At 50.1% G+C, this 10,946-nt stretch overlaps 3 non-coding genes across 3 annotated transcripts; 2 read left to right on the top strand and 1 right to left on the bottom strand.

The window, feature by feature from the left end:
• Positions 1 to 1,979: 1,979 nt before the first annotated feature.
• On the top strand, positions 1,980 to 2,051 carry TRNAQ-CUG. Its single transcript has one exon. It is a non-coding gene; the product is annotated as a tRNA-Gln (tRNA).
• Positions 2,052 to 6,668: 4,617 nt separating this feature from the next.
• TRNAN-GUU lies at positions 6,669 to 6,742 on the top strand. Its single transcript has one exon. It is a non-coding gene; the product is annotated as a tRNA-Asn (tRNA).
• A 4,129-nt stretch (positions 6,743 to 10,871) lies between these two features.
• Positions 10,872 to 10,943, bottom strand: TRNAQ-CUG. Its single transcript has one exon. It is a non-coding gene; the product is annotated as a tRNA-Gln (tRNA).
• Between the last annotated feature and the right edge of the window lie 3 nt (positions 10,944 to 10,946).

Below are 10,946 nucleotides of genomic sequence, written 5' to 3'. Positions count from 1 at the left end.
TCTAAATTTGTGACGGTCTTCAATTTGACAGGGGAGCTCCTCAAGCTGGCTTCTTTTGACTTGTCTCGACTAATCTTTGAGCACAAAATATTCCAGGCTCACTTTGTCCTTTGATTCTCCCAACCTCAAATCAGACAAGGAGTTTACATTCCTGGAAAATTATATTTAGAAACACAGACAAGCCTTAGGGGGGGAAGGTGGTTTTGCGAACCATTTAGAGGAAAGTAAGAGGGTGGGGATAAACCCCAAACAACACGCCTATAGGATAATGCTGCTCAGTCCAAGGCCCTCTGCCCCAACTGGCTTGGGTGAGGCTCCAGCTTTATCCCCTGGGATCTCTAAGAACTCTGCGCCAGAGTTCTCTCCCCAAAGAGGCTCTCATTTCTCCCTCCCCGATTACACTGCCTCTGCATGGGCATCTGAGGCGTCTTTCTTTCATTTTTTCTTATTTTCATCCTTTCTTTTTTAAACCTAAGCAACACATTGATATATTATCTTTAAGTGACATGATAAAAGAATGCATAGGGGAAAAATTCAATTCGTCTCCTCCACACTAATTTCCCCAAGAATAACTACTGGTAACAGGATACACACTACAGTTCTGGCTCATTTATAATTCCCCTACTGAATCTGACTAGCATACTTCATTCAGTCTAAGGGGTGAAACCTTTTTTCTCTTTTCTCACACAAAGCGTCCACCCTCCCCTCCCTCGCTCAAGGGTGATAAATGTCCGGGTTCTCAGATGTTAGGTCGCGCAAAGATGGTGGCAGGAGGGCTTTGGCCGAGTCTCTGGGCCACAGGAAATTTAAAAAGTGGAGGGCTGGCTGCGGAAGGCTGGGGGTTCTATGATTCAGTCTTCTGCCTGGCAACGATCCCCGGGTTCCAACTGGGGGGACTATCCGGTCCTAAACACTAAGTTTTTTTTTTTTTTTAACCCGCTTGTAGCCAGGAGAGAGAAACATACCTGTTTTCTTCTCTATACATCTATTTTAGTCGGTGGTTTGTCGGACTTTTTATTTTCGAGGTCCTGAGTAGCCTCGTTCTGTGAATTTTCTGGCATCTCTGGCCCCGGCAGCTTCCGGCCCGGCGTGAAGCTCTGTGGCCACACGGGGGCGATACGACGACCCATGGCTTTCCCCCGCCCGCGCCATAGAGAACCCGTGCTCCAGGTTCAACTTGGCGGGATTTGATCAGCCAGCCGTGAGCTGCGCCGGACCCAGGTTCTTTGCTTTGGAGTCGCCCCAGCCCCGGGATGGTCTCGAGCCGGCTGAAGGCCCACGCTGCCCAGACCTAGAGCGCTGGCTGGGGACGCTCCACTGCTCGGGGTGTCCGGCAAAGACGCTAAAGTGTCATGAGCCGAGAAGCAGTCGAGCTTCTGGCGTCCATGGAAAACGTACCCTCTGCTTCCTGTCAGACCGTGGCAACCCTTCCCAGTGTTCCGATAGCCGGCGCTGTGTGCCGGGGCGGGAGCGGGGAAAGTGAGGGGGTGGTAGAGAAGGAGGTGAAGCAAGAGGGAAAGCTGAGAAGACAGCGAGGAACGCGGGGAGGAGAGGGGATCAGGAACAGAATCAGGGGTTGGAGCCCCAGGACGCCCCACGTCCGGTTCGAGGAGCACCGGGGTTCCCGGGGCAGTGGGAAGAAGACAACGGCAAAGCAAAGGAAGGGAACACTTTTTTCTGGCGGGAAACTGGTAATCCAGGCAGAGCAGGTGCACTCGGGGGAGGCCCCCAAAGCCCATCCGTCTCGCTGATTCCACCCGCTTCCCCGCCCCCCCCCCCCCAAAGGACCGGATCTCGGTCCCCTACACGCCAGCCGACAGAGCGGCCGCAGAACGTGGCCCGGGGCGACCCCTGGCGGGCGGGGGAGCAGAGCTCGGACCCCCGAGGCGAGCAGAGCCCGGCAGGAGGCGCGGCCGGGAACGCCAGTCGGAGGAAGGGCCTCCGCACACCTCGGAGAGGCAGCCGGTCGCGTCTCCGGCGGTTCCATGGTGTAATGGTGAGCACTCTGGACTCTGAATCCAGCGATCCGAGTTCAAGTCTCGGTGGAACCTGTCCCTTTGGGCCGAGCCGCGGCCACCTTTTACTCTCCGCTCCAAGGCCCCGCGAGGAGGAGCACGAGCCTTCCCGCTCCCGCTGCCCTCGGGCCGGGGAGGGAAACTCCGGGGACCACGCGCGCCGCTCCCGCTCCCGCCGCCGCGTCCCCCGCGCTCCGCCGCCGCCTCCGGACTCGGGGACCAACGAGCCCGGTTCCCAGAGCGGCGCGCCCCGCACAAGCATTGCAGCCACGGCGAGGAGACCCGGCCAGCGCCGCCCCTCGTCGGGCTCACCCTCGGGCCTCGGGGTGAAAGCCACCGGCCGCGGCCACTGAATCCTGCACCGCGACGCATGTCGCGCGGCGCGTCCCGTACTGGCACCGATCGGCCTGCACCCGTAGAGGGCAACTTACGTGCGAGACGGCGGGTCTTACCTCAGCCGGGCGGTGGTGACACTGAAGTTTCGGGTCGTGGGTTCTAGCAGAAGGTCGGGTGCCACTTCATTTCAGTTTCCGCGGCTCCTTTCCTACCAGCTACCAGAAGAGTCCAGAGTCTCTGCTGAGGCCAGTGGGGGTCGCAGTTGTCCTGAAATATGTGCTTCAGTCCGTGGCCCTCGTGCGGAAACCCTCAACTCTGCCCAAAAGGGAGATTCTGGCCGGGGATTCTTGGTCCCTGACCCGCCGCCTCCCACGGGGCTCCCCCTTCTTCCTGCCTGGATCTACTCCAAGAAGACACCGTAGGAAAAGAAGGCCGTTGTGTTTTCATTCTATCCAGAGTCTTTGTAGTTTTAAAGTTTTTTGTAGATATAAACAGATTCTCATTTTGGTGGCCTGGAATGGCCGAGAGAGAGAGAGAGAGAGAGAGAGACCTTAAAAGAACTAAAAATACTTTTGTAAAAGTAGCATAAAGGTATAGGAATAACACTACCCAACTTTAAGACTTACTATAAAGCTACAGTTAGGGATATATTGTGAATAAGCAAAGGCATAGACAAACAGACCAATTAAATAGAATGGAGAGTCCAGAAATAGGACTACAGAAATATGTCCAATTGATTGTTGATGAAGGTGTAAAAGCAATTTGATGAAGACTTTTTTCTTTTCAACAAATTGTGTTGGAATAATTGAACATCTAGATGAATGAAACTTCCACCTACACTACAGTTTATACAAGAACTAACTCACAATGGAGCACAGACTAAATGTAAAATGTAAAACTCGAAAATTTATAGAAGGAAGTCTTCATGACCTGGGGTTAGGCAGTGTTCTTAGATATGTCACCAAAAATTCTATCCAGTAAAAGAAAAAAATCAATAAATTGTATTTCATTGAAATTAATAATGTTTGTTAAAAAAAATAGCTGAGAGAATGGACAGTTACAGATTGAGAGAATAAAAATCAACAAATCACAAAGATGACAAAAAGGTTGGTGACAAGATGTATAAAGAAATCTTGGGGAAGGAAAAAAAAAAAAAAAGAGGTTAGAGTGGGAGAGAGCCAAAGCATAAGAGACTCTTAAAAACTGAGAACAAACTGAGGGTTGATGGGGGGTGGGAGGGAGGGGAGGGTGGGTGATGGGTATTGAGGAGGGCACCTTTTGGGATGAGCACTGGGTGTTGTATGGAAACCAATTTGACAATAAATTTCATATATTAAAAAAAAATCTTAAAATTAACAAGGAAACAACAACAATAACAACAACAACAACAAAAAGGCAAAAGATAGGAACAGACACTTCCCTAGAGGATATAAGCACATGAACATCATTAGACATTAGGGAAATGCAAATTAAAACATAATGAGATACCAATATACACCTGCTAGAATGACAGTACCAAGTGTCTAAGATAAGAAGTAAGCAGAATTTTCATACGCTGCTTGTGAGAATACAAAATGGCACAGCTACCCTGGAAAAGATTTGGCAGTTTCTCATAAAGTTAAGCATATAAGTACTATATAATCTAGTAAACACAATCCCAGCAATCTGCCTTGAAGAAATGAAAATTTATGTTCACAGAAAAACCTGTACAGGAATTCTCATAGGCTTTATTTGTAAGAGCTGAAAGTACAATCATCGAATATCTTTCAAGGGATTAATTGATAGACAAAACAGTGGTTCACCCACTGGATGGAATACCCAACGATAAAAAGGAATTCTTGATGTATACAACAACTTAAAGAAATCCCTAAGTCACTGTGCTGAGTAAAAGAAGCCAGTCTCAAACGGCTACATACTATATACTTCCATTCTTAGGACATTCTCAAAAAGACAGAACTATAGTGATGAACAGATCAGTGATCCCAAGGGCTTATGTTTGCGGGGGAGATGTGACTGTAACCCTGTAACAAGATAGCACTAAGATTTTTGGTGAGATGAAACTTATGTATTCTAATTATGGAGAATTTGTACCAAAAGAAAAAGTCAGTTTCACTGTATGATAATTGAGACAGCAGAAGCCATACATTACGGACTGAACAAACTAGATGATGAAAAGCTGGGATGTCTTCTACTTAATAGTAGGTCGGTTGCCTAAACTTCTCCTAAGAATTCGTTTCCCAACCATGCTGGATGCTTTTCTTCAGAGTCTGACGCATAAATTAAAGTTAGTGGTTCCAGATGCACGCTTTTTCCTTTCTCACAGCCCGTCAGGCCCTTTTGCAGTCTTTGCCTTGCCCCTTGCGGGGCGAGGGCGGGAGCCGGGATAAGGGGTGCGGAATGCGGGCGCTGCAGACTTTGGCTCGCGGCGACCTGCGGCCTTACCCCAGGTTAGGCGGGTGGAGGGCTCAGGCTGGGAGCACCGCCACGGGGGACCTCGAGAGCCCGATCTAACTGCCGACGGTCACCAGTTTCAAAGCGGGAAATCGCACCATATCTCCGGCTTTACCGGGGGTTTGTTTAAAGAGGAAAATAGCGAGTTAGACAACGTCACAACTCGGATTCAAGCCAAGGTTACTAGGGTCGCATCGTGGAGTACTAACCACTAACCATCACCGCACGCCACCGACTGGGTGTGCTGTGGTTGAGGGCTATTAATTGACCTCAATAGCCGCAACGTTTTCTAACTGGTTTTTCTTTCAGCCGCTAGTGTTGGTGCCTCTCAGCTTTCTTTTCACTCCTGTCCTCCCTTTGCCCTTTCTTCCTTGCTCTCCAGACTGCCACCCGCTTTCTTCTCTTCAGCTTTCCTCGTTCACCTTTCTCCCTGCGCCCACCGGCGTCCCCTAGGCTGAGGCCGCCGCACCTTCCAGGGTGGGGAACTCAGTGACATTCTAGGTTGTGTCCTCTAGACGTTTCCACGATCGGGACCTTGACCTGGTTCTAAAACAGCTTCGAGTATAAAGATTTTAAAGAACGGCTGCCTTTCACGTCTTCCCATTCGGGGTATTCTCCAAAACTAAAACTGACAGTGCAAGGTGAAATTCTTGGTGCCTTTCGTGTCCCCTCCAGGCCCCTGCGGCGGAATGGACTCCTTCACCGAGCATTTATTGGGCTCCTACTAAGTGCCAGGCAATGTTGTAAGCGAGGGACTGCACCGTGAGCAAACCCAAGGTCCCTGCCCCATGGAGTCTACATCAGGGGCATCCCGGGGGGGCAGGGGGTGCGCAGCGCGGTGGAGGCACCGCCGATTCTGGTGCTTCGCGAGCGCGCCCGCCGGTCAGGATCCGGGGCGATTCGTGGACAGATGAAGTGGAGCAAAGAACTGGAAAATGGATGACGTCAGACCGAGAGGCTGCGGTTGTCACCTGGGGGCCTGTTGTTCGACCGTCGGAGTTCTGCACTCATTCGGAGCTCCATGTCAGTATACCCACATTTAACTGGTCACACGACTCCGGGCCTCAATGTGCCTGCGCCCTCAGGCTTCTGTGCCCTAGCTCGGGGATAAAGAACACTTCTCTGTAAGTTTGTACAATGAGGTGATTATGTATAATATACTCCCCCCCCCCCCAGTTTTTTATTTAAAAAAAAACCACCCTTTTTTACATTTATTTATTTTTGACAGAGCACAAGTGGGGCAGGGAGAGGAGACGCGAATCCGAAGCAGGTTCCAGGCTCCGAGGTCAGCACAGAGCCCCATGCGGGGCTTGAATATTTAAAAATAAAAACCCTTTTTTACATTTATTTATTTTTGACAGAGCACAAGTGGGGCAGGGAGAGAAGGAGACGCGAATCCGAAGCAGGTTCCGGGCTGCGAGGTCAGCACGGAGCCCCATGCGGGGCTTGAACTCACAAACCACGAGATCATGACCCTAGCTGAAGTCGGCCGCTCAACCAACTGAGCCACCCAGGCGCCCCCCTCCCCGGTTTTATTGAGATTGAAATGAGATACAGTTCTGTAGAAGTTTAAGGTGTACAGCATAATGACCTGACTTCCATATATTGTGAAATTTGGTGAACATCTATCATCTCATACAGATACAAAATTTTTTAAATGTATTTTTTCCTTTTGATAAGAACTCTTAACTATTTAATAAGAACTTTCAAGTATACCATACAGCAGGGTTAACTAGAGATATCATGTGCATTATATCTATTCATTTATCTGATGATTGGAAATCCTAAGAGTCTGACCACGAGCGTCAGACTATTATGTATATAATACAGTTGACTCACAACAACCCACAGCCGCTTCCACCGGGTGTCTCTGTGGCGCAATCGGTTAGCGCGTTCGGCTGTTAACCGAAAGGTTGGTGGTTCGAGCCCACCCAGGGACGCTTGTGTTTCTGGCGACATTGCCTTTCCTCTTTCTACTCGGGATGTTGAATTTATGGCCCTGGTCCTCACGCACCACAAGCAAAGAGTGCCCCTTTGGGAGCAAAGTTTTGGGGCTCCAGAGCATACCTAATCTACACCGGCAATCCATCTTCCCTACTTTTCTGAGGCTGGTTTTTACAGCTTAGCATATTTGGAATAATATAAATCCCTCAAATGAAGAACAAGAGAACCTGAGGCGCATGATCTGGATGGGAAACCCAACTTGGGCAAAAAAGTTACTTGACTTTTTGTGCCTCCATTTTTACATGTAAAATGAGCCAAATGGAGTACTTGGGTGGTCCAAAGTTTAGATGTGTAGGGAAAGCAGGTAGCCAGTTACTCTCACGTAGCAAATGTTTCAGTACAGATTAGCTCTTACTAGTGCCATTGCCATCAGTGTTTTTGTTACCCACACTGTTCATTTTAGTTAATATCCTTCTTGATGTAAATGAGTCATTACTCAAACAGTCTCTAACTGATGGTCATGCAATTGGTTCTAACACTTATTATCACAAATACTACTGCAGGGAGGGGCACCTGGGTGGCTCAGTCGGTTAAGTGTCCGACTTCGCTCAGGTCGTGATCTCATGGTTTGTGAGTTGGAGCCCGGCGTCAGTCTCTGTGCTGACAGCTCGGAGCCTGGAACCTGCTTTGGATTCTATGACTCCTTCTTTCTCTGCCACCCCCCTAACTTGTGCTCTGTCTCTCAAAAAATAAATAAATGTAAAAAAAAAATGCTACTGCAGGAAACAGCGTTACACAAATATGTCATCACTTGTTTTCCTCTCTACAGAGTCCCAGAAATGGAACTGCCAGATCAAAATATTTGCACATTTCTAATTTTGCTAATTCCTGCCTAGTTACCATGAAGAGAAAATGTAGTCGGTCATATTCCCCGTGTTTTATGAGAACATTCTTTTCTCCACTGTTTTGCCAAACTTGGATAGTACTTACCTACCATTTCTTTTGAACCTATTTTTGCTAACATTTTTATAGACCTCGAGTGGGAAGGCGTTCTGTGCATGACACCAAACCCAGAATACTTCCATGAAAAGAGCTATTAATATGACTATATATACACTTATATTCAGGGTACAAACAATAAACTTTAAATTTACATACATGTACATATGTGGCAAAAGAATTATTTTGTGTTTGGGACATAGCTTTATCAAAGTTATATATACTCATAAGTTTATCTAGAAAAACAGGGGGCGCCTGGGTGGCGCAGTCGGTTAAGCGGCTGACTTCAGCCAGGTCATGATCTCGCGCTCCGTGAGTTCGAGCCCCGCGTCAGGCTCTGATGGCTCAGAGCCTGGAGCCTGCTTCCGATTCTGTGTCTCCCTCTCTCTCTGCCCCTCCCCCGTTCATGCTCTGTCTCTCTCTGTCCCAAAAATAAATAAACGTTGAAAAAAAAAATTTAGAAAAACAGCAATCCTCCTTTTGACTTTTAAATTGTAGACGTTATCTCTCTTTCACATACTCCTCCATCAACACCCACACACCCAACACACCTCCCCTGGCCTTATCCTCCAATATATTTGTATCATAATTTGATGGGTCAATTATTATATTATTTAAACTGTGTAAACTCTATATTCAGTTGAGCCACGTAGGATACAAATAGCAGGAACAAAAGACCAGTGTCTTCAGGGGCTCTTTTTCTTTCAACTTTTTCCATGTTTACTTACTTATTTTGAGAGAGAGAGAGAGAGAGAGAGAGAGAGAGCACAAACAGGGGAGGGGCAGAGAGAGAGGGAGAGAGAGAATCTCAACTAGGTTCTGCACTGTCAGGGCAGAGCCCAACATGAGGCTGGAACTCACCAACCAAGAGATCATGACCTGAGCTGAAACCAAGGGTCCCACACTTAATGGGACTGAGCCACTCAGGCACCTCAAGGACTCTTTTTTTAGTGGATTAAGCTGAAGTTTATTTGCTCTTTGGTCAAGCACCCTCCCCGCCCCCCCCCCCCTTTTCATATTCCAGGGAAGTACAGGATCTAGGTCTGATTGGCTCAGCTTGGGTCAATGCCCTCTCCTGGAGCAAACGAAGGCAGAGGACCTTCATGAACAGTACCAGGAAGACGTTACCCAAAGAAAGAGCAATAATTCCAAGAACAAAAGAAGAAAAATGCTGGGGTGCTGGGTAGGCAACAGCAAAGACAAGAAGAAAACTGTATCACTCTGCAATGGGTATATGTAGCAGAATACAGATCCAGGGTGAGGGGAAGGAGTTTTGAGAGATGTAAGCCTTGGGTATGCTGTATGGACTGAAGTCACACACACCTATGTGGGGCTGCCGAGGGGCGGGGAGCTGAGGAGCATCTGCCTGTCCTAACCCAAGGAGACTGGTGAGGGGCTGTCCTGGTCACTCAGCTTGAGTTAGAACAGTTCAGGTGGGAAAAGAAAGGGAAGGGCATCTTCTCCTTGAAGAAAAGTCTGGAGCTCAGATCTTGGTAGGGAGTGAGGCTATGGTTGGTCAGATAAGGGTACTAAAATCTATGTGTAAATGCAGTTCCATTAAAAGAATCGCTCTAGTAAAGGAGGAGGGGATCTAAAAGGAATGTCTGCGATCCTATGGAGAAAGCCCATTGAGTAACCGTGACTCTGGTCCCCTTGCCTAGTCTCCTGGCCAGGCCCTCAGACTCCCTGTTCTGGAAGGGCACAGTCTGCTCAGCCACCACATGTCCAGCAAGGACTGTTCCCTGGCAATCTTCATGGTCTTGGGTGCCATGACCCTCTCTAGGCCCGCTATTGCCAGCAGTCGTCTTGCAAGGCGAGAAAAGGGAGGGAAAGTCTACTTGCCAGTTAATGCCACGGAATCCAACAAGGTCCTGATTTGGTTCCCAATAACTTGCAGGTCTATTTACCCTCCTACTCTGACCCCCACAATTAATGAAAAGAAACTGCAAGGACAAACGCCAGCCAAGCAGGTTCGGGTTTTCCAGGTAGAGCCGAAATTCTCTCCCCCACACGTGGGAGCACTGTAGAGGGAGCCGGAAGGGGCAACCGAACCAGTGCGTGAACTCGCTCTCGGAGGGCGCCCCTTCTCTTTCCTACCTCCTTACTTTTCTCATCTACGCTTTCCCGTTTCTCCCCACCCGCCCTCGGGCCCTCACCCCCTTGCCTTTCAGACCCTCAAAGCGAGCCCTTGAAAAACAGTAGCATTTTACAGTCCTTTGTAAACCGGTGGAATCCCCAAAACTAAGAGAGATCTGGCGGCTTACACTTTCACTAACTATGACGTCCTTCAGAAATCCCAGATTTTTTCTACCGAGTAGAGGAGAACGAGCGTGTTTCCATCTGGTATCATCCTAAGGCGCCTTCAGTCCGTGGAGCAGAGTCGCAGCAGGACGGAGGGGCAGAACTCGGAGCTGGTCCGGCTCCTGTCACTTTTGTCCCGCGCAGGAGCCCCGTGGGAGGCGGCGGGTCAGGGACCAAGAATCCCCGGCCAGAATCTCCCTTTTGGGCAGAGTTGAGGGTTTTCCGCACGAGGGCCACGGACTGAAGCACGTATTTCAGGACAACTGCGACCCCTACTGGCCTCAGCAGAGACTCTGGACTCTTCTGGTAGCTGGTAGGAAAGGAGCCGCGGAAACTGAAATGAAGTGGCACCCGACCTTCTGCTAGAACCCACGACCCGAAACTTCAGTGTCACCACCGCCCGGCTGAGGTAAGACCCGCCGTCTCGCACGTAAGTTGCCCTCTACGAGTGCAGGCCGATCGGTGCCAGTACGGGACGCGCCGCGCGACGTGCGTCGCGGTGCAGGATTCAGTGGCCGCGGCCGGTGGCTTTCACCCCGAGGCCCGAGGGTGAGCCCGACGAGGGGCGGCGCTGGCCGGGTCTCCTCGCCGTGGTTGCACCGCTTGTGCGGGGCGCGCCGCTCTGGGAACCGGGCTCGCTGGTCCCCGAGTCCGGAGGCGGCGGCGGAGCGCGGGGGACGCGGCGGCGGGAGCGGGAGCGGCGCGCGTGGTCCCCGGAGTTTCCCTCCCCGGCCCGAGGGCAGCGGGAGCGGGAAGGCTCGTGCTCCTCCTCGCGGGGCCTTGGAGCGGAGAGTAAAAGGTGGCCGCGGCTCGGCCCAAAGGGACAGGTTCCACCGAGACTTGAACTCGGATCGCTGGATTCAGAGTCCAGAGTGCTCACCATTACACCATGGAACCGCC

The sequence above is a fragment of the Lynx canadensis genome, chromosome C1 (assembly GCF_007474595.2).
Source record: "Lynx canadensis isolate LIC74 chromosome C1, mLynCan4.pri.v2, whole genome shotgun sequence".
Lineage (NCBI taxonomy): Eukaryota > Metazoa > Chordata > Mammalia > Carnivora > Felidae > Lynx > Lynx canadensis.
The sequence above is the reverse complement of the archived record's forward strand: the minus strand, read 5'-3'. Positions and strand labels throughout refer to the sequence as shown.